This window comes from Tiliqua scincoides, chromosome 1 (genome assembly GCF_035046505.1).
Source record: "Tiliqua scincoides isolate rTilSci1 chromosome 1, rTilSci1.hap2, whole genome shotgun sequence".
Classification (NCBI taxonomy): Eukaryota; Metazoa; Chordata; class Lepidosauria; order Squamata; family Scincidae; genus Tiliqua; species Tiliqua scincoides.
The window spans coordinates 302,313,312-302,326,828 of record NC_089821.1 but is presented as its reverse complement, the minus strand read 5'-3'; the positions used below and the strand labels follow the sequence as shown (position 1 = coordinate 302,326,828).

At 46.9% G+C, this 13,517-nt stretch overlaps 2 pseudogenes; both read left to right on the top strand.

The window, feature by feature from the left end:
- Nucleotides 1-5,910: 5,910 nt before the first annotated feature.
- On the top strand, nucleotides 5,911-6,028 carry LOC136637409 (5S ribosomal RNA; annotated as a pseudogene).
- An 894-nt stretch (nucleotides 6,029-6,922) lies between these two features.
- Nucleotides 6,923-7,042, top strand: LOC136637161 (5S ribosomal RNA; annotated as a pseudogene).
- The last annotated feature ends 6,475 nt before the right edge of the window (nucleotides 7,043-13,517 follow it).

Genomic DNA, 13,517 nt, shown 5'->3' with positions numbered 1-13,517 from the left:
ACCATCTCTGTTTGCAAGCTAGAACTCAATTTCCTGTCGATGATCCAAAGTCAAGACTAGAACTGACTTTGTATGCGTGACAGCCCAATCCTGCCCCCCACCAGACTGTGCAATGCAGTGGTGCTGATGGAATGCATGCTGCATTCTAAGGTGGTGGTGGTGGGGGAACCAGATGGCCCAGGAGAGGTAAGTATAAATATTTTACTTACCTCCCTGTAAGCCACATGCCCACCGTGTGGTCTCCTTGGACCTACGCTAGCTATTTAGCTAAGGAGCCTCCAAGGAGCTCAAGGAGCTAAGGAGCCTCAAGGGGCATGTTGGGCCAGGAAAAGGGGGATAGGATTTTGCACCACTCTGCAGGAAGAGTTTCTGAGATCCTGAGGAAGAGTTTCTGCACTGAGATCATCCCCCTCCAGTCCCTAAACTGACCCCGGCCTGGCCCACTACCTGCACCAATTCTTCCCGAACCACCCCCAAACTGCCACTGCTGCCATCTTACCTGCAGTGGTGTGAGCTGGTTGAGCTGTCAGTGCTGGCAGTCATCATGTTGTTTCCAGCCCTCCAACCTGATTTCTGCTTCCTGTTAGGATTTGCAGACAGCAGAGTAACAACCAGGCACAGGATACAGGGGCAGGAGGGCTGCGATCAAAGACGCAATCAGAGGGCTGCAATCAGGGAAGTCATTTCAGCGGGGGGGGGGGGGGGAGAGATTTGTGAACTGTGGATAAGTGAAACCACAGACATGGGACCTGAAAATTCAGGGGGACGATTGCACAGGGGGGCGCGTTATCCACAGATTCGGCATCCGCTGTTTTGATCATCTGTGGTTGCCAAACCAGGGCCCCCCAAGCCCTCCAAGCCTGACAGGAGCTTCAATTCGGTCTGGAGGCTTTAGGAAGCCCATAGAGGCTGTGTGCATCTGCTTGAAGCCTCTGAAGGCTTCAGAATGAAGTCAGGGGCCTTTATGCGCAACTTCCGGTTTTTGGCAAAAATGGAACCCCCTGTAGTTAATGAGGGCTGACTGTAGTTGTATTAAACTCTTTCATCATGCACCATTTCCCCAATGAAACTTAATCCCCCCCCCCAAATGGCGTAGTTTGGAATACCTGGTTATTGCTGGTCCAGTGCTATCAAAAGCACCAATGCAACCATCCGTATAACTGACCAAAAGTCCTCGTGCTGTTTTCTTCCTGGGAAGAAGAGATCCGACATAGCAGCAGTCCTTGTTCTTTTGGTTGATTGCTTCTGGCAGCCAGTTTGTCCTCCCCTGGTGTCCATGGTCAACAGATGAATGATGGCATTGAGAGGTGAGAACTTCATACTGCCAATGCTCTTTGGACCAGAATGTTGGTTCTGTATGCATCTGCCATGAAGATAATGGGGCATCTGTTGGGGGGGGGAGTGGTGTGGTGTACAGACATCAAATATTCCTATGCAGAAGCACCAAGATATTTGAAAGGGTCCTAATTTCTCTGTTTTATAGGCTCCCGGCAAACATGATTCATGTTTTATCTTGCTGCGCAGTACAGGTAATATATTTCAAATGTCGCTAATGTATTATCCCAATTAGTCTTCTAGTTTACAATCAATCTCTTATGAAATGCTAATCACGGCCTTTTCTTGAAATTTCCATTACTGTCAGGGACAACTTTTTCAATCCAGGACCACAATGGAAATTTATCATGTGCTACGAGGGCCCTGCAGAACTGATGCAGGCTTATTAGTGTGACAGACAAGTGTGGCAATTAGTATCTCAGGAACTGTCACAAATCCCTTCCTTCAATCTGTTTTTTTCCAGTCAGCTGGAAAGATCACAATTCATGGCATCTAATATGAGAGAATTTCATTTATTATTTTCTTATTTCTGGACTCTCAGGGGCCATTGATGACTTCAAATCCCCTGTCCCCAGAAACACGAATACCAATAAACATGAATACAGGTGTGTGCCACTTAACGATGGGGATACATTCTCCTATCCCTGTTGCTATGTGATTAAGTCATTAAGTGAACATTCAGTTCAATCTATTGCCTTTGTTGTGTAAACAGACACTCCCTGCCAGACACTAGTTGGCTGCACAGGCTACTGGAGATAGATTGCCTCTTCTTTGCATTAAGAGCCTCTCTGTTGTGTAAACAGACACTCTGCAGCAGGCTATGGAAGTCCTGACTGCCTCAATAAGAGCCTCTTTATTATGCTTTGACCACCATCATATATATGGTCCTTCGTTAAGCGAACGGTTGTTAAGTGGCGCATGCCTGTATTACAATTACTGAAAAAAAATTAAACAAACAGCAGCCTTATTCAAATCAGAATCTATCGCATATCGAACCTGGCACTCTGGGAAGAAACTGCACATTATGCTCGATCTGGGTCTGCCACTGAAAATGGCCTTCCTGTTCTTAATCCTTTTTGCTTCTCTACAATGTAACATCATTTACCCTGTGTCATCAAGTCAGCACAACATGTGTTTCCTTACCCCCGCCCACAGCAAACAATGCATATCCACAAACATTTCAGTGAGTGGACAGGCTTTGTACCAGAAAGCTTCTTATAAAGAATCAGTAACCAAACTGCATCCACAGCTGTGCACTTGTGAATACTCTGCATCCATAGCCTGTAATGCAGTGGTTCCCAAACTTTTTTGACTGGAGGTTCCCTTGACGTACTGGGCCATTGTCAGTGGCTTCCCATTAGACTACAATCTTATGCATTGTATGGGGGCGGCAGGTTTTTTGCAAGGATTCTGTGGCTCCCCTGGCTGGTTTCTGAGGCTCTCCAGGGAGCCATGATGCACAGCTTGGGAATCACTGCTGTAATTGTTTACTCTGGTATTACCCTGTCTTTCACCAAATTAAAGTGAGGATGGTACTTGTCCTTTTGGCTGAAGACACAGTAGAAAAAAATAAGCATCCTTTTACAGTAAGTCAGCAGCAGCTGCAAATATGACTCAGTAGTTACCTTACATGGGACCTTATACCTTAGTGCAGTGGAGTAGCTAGAGGGGGTGCAAAGCACTAAGATTTGCAAGGAACCTCACCACAGTGTGCAAGCAGCCCTTCCCCCTCCCCTTCGGATCCAGGCGTTCACCTCCATTTTGCAGAGGAAGAGGGACAGATGATTCATTACTACAGACAGTTGCCCTAGAAATCGAGCCACAGGACCTGGAAGAGGTTTTCATTGATTTCATCAATTTCCAACTACTGTGCTCCCAACTGCCATGGCACACCTGCAGACCTTTCATGGCACACCTATGTGTCATGGCGCACATTGTATTGGCAACCTTCAGTCTCGAAAGACTATGGTATCGCGCTCTGAAAGGTGGTTCTGGCACAGCGTCTAGTGTGGCTGAAAAGGCCAATCCGGGAGTGACAATCCCTTCCACACCGGGAGCAAGTGCAGTCTGTCCCTGGTCTGTCTCCCTGGCTATGGGCCTTCCTTCTTTGCCTCTTAGCCTCAGACTGTTGGCAAAGTGTCTCTTCAAACTGGGAAAGGCCATGCTGCACAGCCTGCCTCCAATGGTTGAAAATAGCTGCACTAACCTGAACAGGGAGGGGAAGGCCTTGGTGGGGAGAGGTGAAGCTCTAAGGAAGGAATTAGAAGGACAGAGACAGAAGTACAACTAGTGGCATAGCTAAGAGGGTGAGGGGGTAGCAGTCGCACCGGGCAACAAGCTTTAGGGGGGCAACAAGCTGTGGTCTACCTGTAGGGCGCTTTCCTTGCACGAGTTCTCCATAGAGGAGATCCTTTGGGATCCGGCCATCATCCATTAATCCATCATCCATCATCCATTCTTTACTTAATTAAATTTGATTTTGTCATAAAGAGGGGACTACAGAATCTCTGATTCTAGGTAGCAGATAGCTGCCTTAGCTATGCCACTGGCTGGTGGGATGTGGCAGATCAATTGAGTGGTGAGCTGCTGGGGGTAGGAGGCAGGTTTCCCCCCAATCTGCACTTTTAAAAAAGCCCAGGTGTGATGTCATGTCCAGTTGTGACATCACTTCCAGGGCATCATTCTGAGCTCTGCAGCAGGCTACATGTTCATTAGCTACGCCACTGAGTACAACCTGAGAGCAGGTCTGTGAGGACTGGTGAGGCTCAGAGAGGAGTTGGTGGAAAAGCACCCATTGCAGAGATTGGGCAATGGGTCTGAGGCAAAGAGGCAAAGAAGGAAGGCCCATAGCCAGGGAGACAGACCAGGGACAGACTGCACTTGCTCCCAGTGTGGAAGGGATTGTCACTCCCGGATTGGCCTTTTCAGCCACACTAGACGCTGTGCCAGAACCACCTTTCAGAGCGCGATACCATAGTCTTTCGAGACTGAAGGTTGCCAATACTTATAGGGAAACAGAGAGATTATTGTGGGATGAACTCAAAAAGCGCCCTTGAGCCAGATAGCTAGCTGGAGTAGAGAGTGGGGGTGATGCTTTGCACAGCCAACATTGGGGTTTTCCCATAAGGCCTATAGAACTGGATGCTTTCTGGCCCCCAGCCCAAGCAAAATGTCATGAGAGTGGTCTGGGTGGTGCTTACCTGGCATGCACCCAGCACCATGTACATGTGAATATGGAAGTGTGTCGGGCAACACTACAATATAGTTATTTTGTGATATTCCCCCCCCCCCATCCTAGTAAAACAGGAGAGTCAAACTGTGTAGTGGCATCTAGCCATGGTAACAGCTGTTCAGTGCAGTGTGCAGGACTGGATAACCTGTGGCAACAGTTCATCCCCCTGTATTTGGTAGCATGAAATCATTTTCTCCAGTCCCCTTTTCCTGCCAGTCTACATGAGCTATGAAAGGAACAAACAATGCTATTGCCTTGCAGTGCCGATAAGATCTTTACTGATCTGTTACCTGTGCTAAAATGAACTTTGCCTCTATGGTAACGTACACCAGGTGAGCTTTTCATTTCCATTTGTACAATGTTCATTCTAAAGCACAGGATTGACCTTCAGGCTTCTTTGGAAAGTGGGTGTATTCAAGCCATGACAAAGCAGTTGCCTCCCTTTAAAATGCCCTTATTATTCTTTCTCCTCTGCATCACCTTTGAAGCTGTGACCTTCAGGTATTTACTCCCAAGAGCTTTTTTGCCATTCACTTTCTTCAGTGGACCAATACCCAACCAATTCTTGTCACTGAATTTGTTCATCCAATAGCATTACTTCTGGTAAGACAGTGTCTGTGGCAACACTCTGTGGTAACAACTTTAAGCCTTTTGCCTAATCCCTGTTGTTTATCCTTACTTCAGCCACCCCACCCACCAACACATGCATTGCACGCAGCACGCTGAATTTTGGGAACTCCAGCACCACGGAGCAGTGGCGTAGGTAGAGGGGGTGCAAAGCACTAAGTTTTGCAGGGAGCCTCACTGCAGCATGCAAGAGTTCCCTCCCCCTAGGAGCCAACTGTACACATCTGTTTTGCTCCCACCACCTGGAATGGCTCCAAAGGGTAGGGGGAGGGGCCCCTTTCATGCTGCATTGAGGCTACCTGTACAACTTAGTGCTTTGCACCCCTTCTAGCTACTTCACTGCCACAGAGCAAGCGGTCATGGGAAGTACACTCCCTTGCCTTTCAGAGACTGCAGCAATATTTAAGGAGGCATTTACACAAACGATGTATGAATATATAAAATTACAATTTTATAAGGTAACCTTGTATAATACACACCTACTCTTGTCCAGTTTTCTCTGTTATTAGCATGAATGAGATTCTCAGCTCCATTTTTGCTGTAACATATTTTAATGATAGAGTAATGTAAGTTAGAGGAACTGAAGGTTACTTCAGATGTAGTTCATAAAATAAGAATATACACATTTTATTTATTAAAAAATTTTTTAACCTACCTTCCCTATTGTTTTAGGTGTGAGCACTGACCGCACTTATGTAGTCCAGAGACCTGCTGTTTCTTTCAAACTGTTACCCTGCACATGCCCGATCTTGTCTGATCTCGGAAGCTAAGCAGGGTCAGGCCTGGTTAGTACTTGGATGGGAGACCGCATGGGAATACCGGGTGCTGTAGGCTTATACCATAGTCTTTCGAGACTGAAGGTTGCCAACCATTCATGAATTTAGTAGGAAAAGCAGCAACTGCAATTTCTCTTACCCATTAATTCCTTAGTCTTTTCTCTGGTGCATGCAAAGGGAGACAACATGGTGTAGTGATTAGAGTAGAAGTGGGTTCAAATCCCCACTCAGTCATGAAACTTGCTGGATGACCTTGAACCAGTTGCCATCACCCAGGATAACGTGCTACAGAGGGTGATGATAAAATGTGATAATAAAATGGGACAGGAGAGAACCAAGGATGCTGGTTTAAACTTCTTGGAGGAAGGATAATATATAAGTGCAATCAATAACATAAACTCTGTCTGCTGTGCAGTAAGCATGGAGTCATTTTTGTCATAGGGCAAATATTTTTGGATATGTATGCTGGTGTAGCAACACTCTGTCATTGAGAGCCAAGGCACAGGAATGCTTTGTCATGTGGAAAGAGCATGGAGTGATTTGAAGTGGTCTCCATAGAGCAGCTTAGCCTGAAAAACCTACCCACCTCCATCCACTTTGATTTTGTTTATGTTTCGTATATGTTTCATATTTCTGGCCATGCTGGCTTTGTGGAAAGGCAAAGGGCCACTGCTGATGTGTCTCGGGGATCCTTGCAGAGGCATATTTGTTCCTCAGTCTCCTCCACTGCAGATAGCTTCCTACTACACAAGGGCACATGCTCCACAGCCATGCAGGCCTTGCGATGACGCCAGCATTCATCAGCAGCTTGGAGAAATTTGTTTGTACTGCTGTATAAATCATTCATAGCTTACACTGAATTGCTTCATAGCCACCTGGTCCAGGAGGTGCTTAATCATAGATTGTCAGCTGCTGCTTTCCATCTATTCATCAGTGTGCTAAATTAAAAGATTAATGCAGCAACTATTACCCTGCACATGCCCAATCTCGTCTGATCTTGGAAGCTAAGCAGGGTCAGGCCTGGTTAGTACTTGGATGGGAGACTGCCTGGGAATACTGGGTGCTGTAGGCTTATACCATAGTCTTTCGAGACTGAAGGTCGCCAACCAATCTTTTCTCCCTGGATAGACGGTGGTAGGCCAGAGAAGCAATTTGTAGATTTTCTCATTCAGGAATCAGTTTGCAAGTAGGTGAAGACTGTGAGGATGCAAACCTGTGTCATACGCCGGTTAAAGAGACTTGCTCTGGCCTAGAAGTTTCTCAAAGTGCCATAAAGCACGTTTGTGCCTCCTCGGGAGTCACAAACTCCCTGCACCAGCTGGGCTGGTGCAGGGACGCATCCGGTCTCCTTGCTGACCTGGGGAGGGAGGGTTGCGTCAACCAAGCTCGGCCAATGCAGGTCTGGGGAGAGGGAGGTAGGAGGGAGGCATTCTGGGGTAGGGGGAGGGAGGGCAGAGGGCATTCCTGGGAGCGGGTGGGTGGGGAGCAGGCGGCAGGGCTGGGATCCAGCAGTTATGCTAGATCCCAACTCCATTTCCCAAGCAGCATGGAGTGGCCCAAAGCCCCTCTGTTTTTCTCAGGCTTGTGCCACCTCCTGCGGTGGCCCAGGTCCAAGGAGACCCATTGGGGCTGTGGTGGCTTACCCGAGGGTAAGGGGTAAGAGTTTCCCCTTGCCTCTGACTGAGCAACTTCTGCCCCAATCTTGCGCTGGATACAGCACAGGCCTCCTAGCCTGCCTGTTCCAGCGCAAGTTAGGATTGTGCTGCACGTGTGCTACACAAGTGAACGGTTGGCAACCTTCAGTCTCGAAAGACTATGGTATAAGCCTAAAGCACCCAGTATTCCCAAGCGGTCTCCCATCCAAGTACTAACCAGGCCTGACCCTGCTTAGCTTCCGAGAGAAATTTGTCTTTGCTCATATGCCCTGCTGTCGTTTTCCCTTCCACAAATTCAGCGTAATTTGTTTTTAGGTTGTTTTATAAATTATTATACTGTCATTTTTAAATTTTGTTTTATTATTTTAGTATTTCTTATTTGAATTGTAAGCCGCCTTGGGTCCCCTTGGGGCAAAAAGGCTGAATGAATGAATATTGGGAGCTGATGGTAATCCATGGATGATTTTGCCTGTGCATGGAGAAATTTGCAGATGGGCAAGCAATTCGAAGCACCCCTGATAATAGTTCACTGAGATTTCCTTTTCCTTCTATAACAGGAACGTCAAACTCCTTTCATACAGAGGGCTGAAGTTAGCATTCATGTTGCCTGCTGAGGGCTGGAAGTGACACCATTAAGCAGATGATGGCCAAAGATAAGCACTTTGTTCTCACACAGAAACTCATTAACTGCAAAGGACATATGAGAAAATATGCAAATCTTGTTTATATTTTGAAGATAAGGTTCTCCTCTATGGAGAACTCGTGCAAGGAAAGCGCCCTACAGGTAGACCACAGCTGCGATACAAGGACATCTGCAAGAGGGATCTGAAGGCCTTAGGAGTGGACCTCAACAAGTGGGAAACCCTGGCCTCTGAGCGGCCCGCTTGGAGGCAGGCTGTGCAGCATGGCCTTTCCCAGTTTGAAGAGACACTTTGCCAACAGTCTGAGGCAAAGAGGCAAAGAAGGAAGGCCCACAGCCAGGGAGACAGGCCAGGGACAGACTGCACTTGCTCCCAGTGTGGAAGGGATTGTCACTCCCGAATCGGCCTTTTCAGCCACACTAGACGCTGTTCCAGAACCACCTTTCAGAGTGCGATACCATAGTCTTTTGAGACTGAAGGTTGCCAACTACTGTTTGAAGACATGAGAGAGCACAATTATCAAGTCGTAATCGGGGCCAGATAAATGACTTCTGAGGGCCACATTCGGCCCACAGTCCTTGTGTTTGACACCCCTGTTCTCTAACCTGTGCTGTCCCCACATTTCCAAACTGTTCACCTCCCACACCTTTGCTGTGCAATTCCTTTGAGGGTGTTTTCTACTGCTATCTCATTTAGAATTCCTTCATCCCTCTGCTTTTTCCCATAACACCTATGTCAAAGCAAAGCTCTTAATATCTCGAGCAGCAACATTGTACAGTATGTACTAATTATTCTAACTGAGGTGTGAATGGGAGGGGGAGTCTGGAATGCAAAGTCTTGCAAAGTGGAATGCCTGCAGGTTACATTGCTGCAGCATTACATTGCATTGTAATGCAATTGTTACATTGCATTGTAATCGGTTGCATTGTAATCGGTTACATTGCATTGTAATCAGTCCCTCCGTATACACACATCTTTTGCCTTGGGACAAAAGAGTCAATTTGCACTCATAAGAACATAAGAACAGCCCCACTGGATCAGGCCATAGGCCCATCTAGTCCAGCTTCCTGTATCTCACAGCGGCCCACCAAATGCCCCAGGGAGCACACCAGATAACAAGAGACCTGCAAAGCCTCCTGGGAATTGTAGTTTAAGAACATAAGAACAGCCCCACTGGATCAGGCCATAGGCCCAGCTTCCTGTTTCTCACAGCGGCCCACCAAATGCCCCAGGGAGCACACCAGATAACAAGAGACCTGCAAAGCCTCCTGGGAATTGTAGTTTAAGAACATAAGAACAGCCCCACTGGATCAGGCCATAGGCCCATCTAGTCCAGCTTCCTGTATCTCACAATGGCCCACCAAATGCCACTCCTCAAAGGGCCAGCTTTAGCCCTCCAAATCTTTAGCCCTCCACAAATCTTGGTTTGTGGCATACTTCTAAACAAACCCTGGCACCTGGAAAGGAGAGATTAGACAATCCTTGTAGCTGTTGATAATGAGAAAACTAATTCAGCCAACAAGTGGGAGTAAGAAGTAATTATATTTGGAAATATATTGCGAAGGGATGGCTAGAAGAACCACCACCATCCTTCACCAACAAGAATGGCTTTTAGCGAAGTAACTAAGCAGCCATCCAAGCAACCAGCATGAAGAAAACCCAATTACTAAGGGAATATGCTTAATTAACTGTAGTAAGCTGCATGTGCAGAGGGTATAAAGAAGGTGTAATTAGTGTCATATACCCAATTAGCATTTGATTGCACTGGTTACCCATTCCTTTGAACTGTTCTATGGCAGGTTCTTTGTGGTGTTAATAACTCTGCCTATAGACAGCTCTGCTCAATAACCTGTTTCTGACTCCATCCCTGTAACTCTGAGGAGCCAATGCACAACCCTCATTACATTTTGAACATGGGTGCATGAAGCACTGAGGTTAAAATTGCAAAATACAGAGGCACTGTTGTCATATGTGAATTCCTTCCTGATTCTATGTTTTGGCAAGGAAGTACCACCAATTTACTATATTGATCCCTTTCCAACAAGGAGCTTGCAGGGGCTGCATAGTTTCTCCCATTTATTCTCACAGCAACCCTGTGAGGTAGGTTGGGCTGCGAATGGGTGGGGGAACGGCACAGAACGGACAGCTACAAGCAAATGTCAGTTCAGTGCGTAGCAGCCGTGAAGATGGCAAATTCCATGCTGGGGGCCATTAGGACGGGGATTGAGAATACGACTGCTGGGATGATATTACTCCTGCACAAGTCTGTGGTGCCCCCACATTTGGAATACTGTGCCCAGTTCTGGATACTGCTCTTCAGAGAGCATATTGTGATGGTGGGAAAGCTAAAGCTGAAATGGCTTGAAAAGGGAGTTGGACAAACTCATGGAGGACAGGTCTATCAATGCCTGTTGGTTGTGATGACTATTCACTACCTCTGAGTTCAGCTCTGAATACTAGTTGCAGGGGAGTAGCGGTGCAAAAAAAGGCATACTTTTCTCTTCCACTTGTGGACTTCTCAGAGGCCTCTGGTGGACCACTGTGGGAATCGGTGCAGGATGGGCCCTTGGCCTGATTCAGCATGGGCTTTTCTTGTAATTTGAATCTGGTAACTGCAGATAGCTGCTTCTCATCCCTGTAATCAGAAGTTTACTGCGTCTGAGTATGATGGCTGCATTTAGCTAGGCATTGACCAAGCTGTCGTCCATGGCAGACTCTTATGGCCTCAAAGAGGCTTGCAAGTGTGTGAACAACGTGTGGTAAATTCTCTGGAGCTAAGGAGGATTTTCAGTGAACAGGGCTTCGGTGGCCAGCATAGTGCTGTGTTTCTCCTATAAGTGGTGGAAACAGAATTATGCAAATAGCAATAATTCATTTGCTTAATTAACCTCATAAGATTTCTCCTTCTTGCTGCACATTTTGCATGCAGATTGAAAATGTGATTTTTTTTTGTTTTAGGAGAGTGAACACAACTCTCTAAGCATCCGAAGCTGCAGACAAGCGACAGAGAATGGCCACCTCCAACAAGTCCTGAGCATGTTGCAGAGCTTGATGGACCTTGGCCAGGGAAATATAAGGCACGCTTTATAATTGTATGTTCTTAAAAGGTAAGAGTTGTGAAAATACTGCAGAAATAATTATAGTGAGGTCAGCATTTCCCACACATTTTCATCTTTGGAGCAGCTGTGGACATGGGTGTGTTGCTCCTTGTCCCCAAACTATATCGGCAGAGATGGGCAGATCTGCCAGTTTTGTCTACCTAAGTGACATCCCATGATGTCCTGGGGTAGAAATTCCATGCTGGACTTGAACAGCTGAATGGGTTGCATGTACTCTAAGAAACTGCTGCTGGGTCCATCAGCAGGGCTTGATGGACCTGGTGGCCTAAACTGATGTAGAACCATTCCAACACTTAAAATATTATATTTTCAAGAGAAGTGAGGGCCATTAAAGCTGACTGCAAACATGGCTACCTCTTACTGGTGATTCAGTGGCCTGATGGAGGTGATCCAGCGGCCTGGTGGAGCAGTTGTAGGGTCATACACCCTATGGGTCAGGGCCGAACCAGTCACGAAACATGCAGATGTGGCTTGTGCCAGTGTTGGATGGCAGGGGGCAGTGGATTTGGGGCACCCCTTCACCCTCCTTCAGTCTGTGGCTCACTGTGGACGTGAACTGAGTTGATCTGCTTCCTGCTCATTTTTAGCGTCATGACATGTTTGGGCTTCAGCTGGAAAAAGAAAAAGAGCCACAGCCAAGATGGTGGAGATAAAACATTTTTGTTGCAGGTCCTTTTTGTTCCCAGTTATTAAGTTTATACCCTATTCTTCTTTGAAAAAGTCAGAGCAGCTTATACATGGCTCCTATCAGACTCCCACCCAGGCAATCTACAGGATCAGCTTCAGCCATGGATCTGTCATGGACCTCTGACCTTTCTGACTGACCAAGGCTGCACAGAGCTAGCCATCGCAAGCCATCTCAACCACACAGCAAGCACCAGGTTTCAGGCAGGAGACCTTCCTGCCAGTCAGGAATGCTGGAGAAGCCTTTCCAATTAATTAGGCGTGTTGAGACTTGAGTGGAGGAATGACAGGCCTGCCACCCCCTGCCTGAACAGCAGATTAAAGAGGAAGCAATAAAGGCTGCCAAACAGAACAGGTTGCATCCTCTATCACTCTCCTGTGAAAACCAGGAGCGGCACCTCAACTCTCTCACCTGCCAAGCTGCTATTCCCCAGCGTGATGGTGTTGTTGGAGCAGGCAGTGAGGAAAGGCACGTACGCTATGGACCAGGCTGTAGCACGTGAGCTGCAACTGTGGCTCTGGCCTAAGATTTCCAGCCTTCTCTACTGCCCGGGTTCCTGTGTGTTTTAAGAGCAACTTGGTCCACAGACATTAGCAGGTGATGCAGTTTAGCTCGGTTCATGGAGATACTTGCCTACTGTTTACTATATCGACAGATTGCCTTTCAACTATAACAGCTCCCTGGCTGGTTTACAAGTAAAACCTGCTAACTGGGTGTGATGACTGCGTGTTTCTCTCTGTCCGCATCCCTTTCCTTTAAGGGAAACCTTGATGTAAGGTTTAAGTGGAAAGAGGCTTCCCTGATACCATTATCATTCCAGAAGGACTGCCCGACCAGGCAGACAGGTCTTTTATTTTTTGAACTGGTCATTTCCATTGTCTCGACCCAGCAAGAATATCCAGATGCCAACTAATTAGACACCCAAGCCCACCAGGGTAGCTCAGGAGGTGGAATTAGATGCCCAAGTGGTAATAAATCATTGCATCTGATGGGACAATGACTCATCAAATCTAGGTTGCCAAAGATCAAGGCCAAGGACCCCTGGGTGCGTTCCAAGCTGGCTTCTAAAGAGCTCATCTGCAGGCAGGGAATTCCACCTCCCTCCATAGGGTCAATGAAGTGCAATAGAGGCCAAAGTGGAAGACTGATGCAAGCACAGTTATGAATCAGTGAGCTAGACGTGTAAGGGGGTTGTTTTGATTTATTTTTCCCCTGCAATCACCTGTTTTCCTTTGGCCAAGAACCACATCTGGGCACTTCTGCTACCCAAACTATGTTGGAAGCCTAGGTGTGTAAGATAGGTTTAAGTCTTATTGAACACAATAGGCTTACTTCTGAGTAAGGTAAATAACACCATTTTCAAATACTTCTAGTTTTTTGTTTTTTTAAATTCCTCCTTGTATTATTCCTGTCCAATAAACCTCCTGTTGAGAGTCTTCACCTGGTT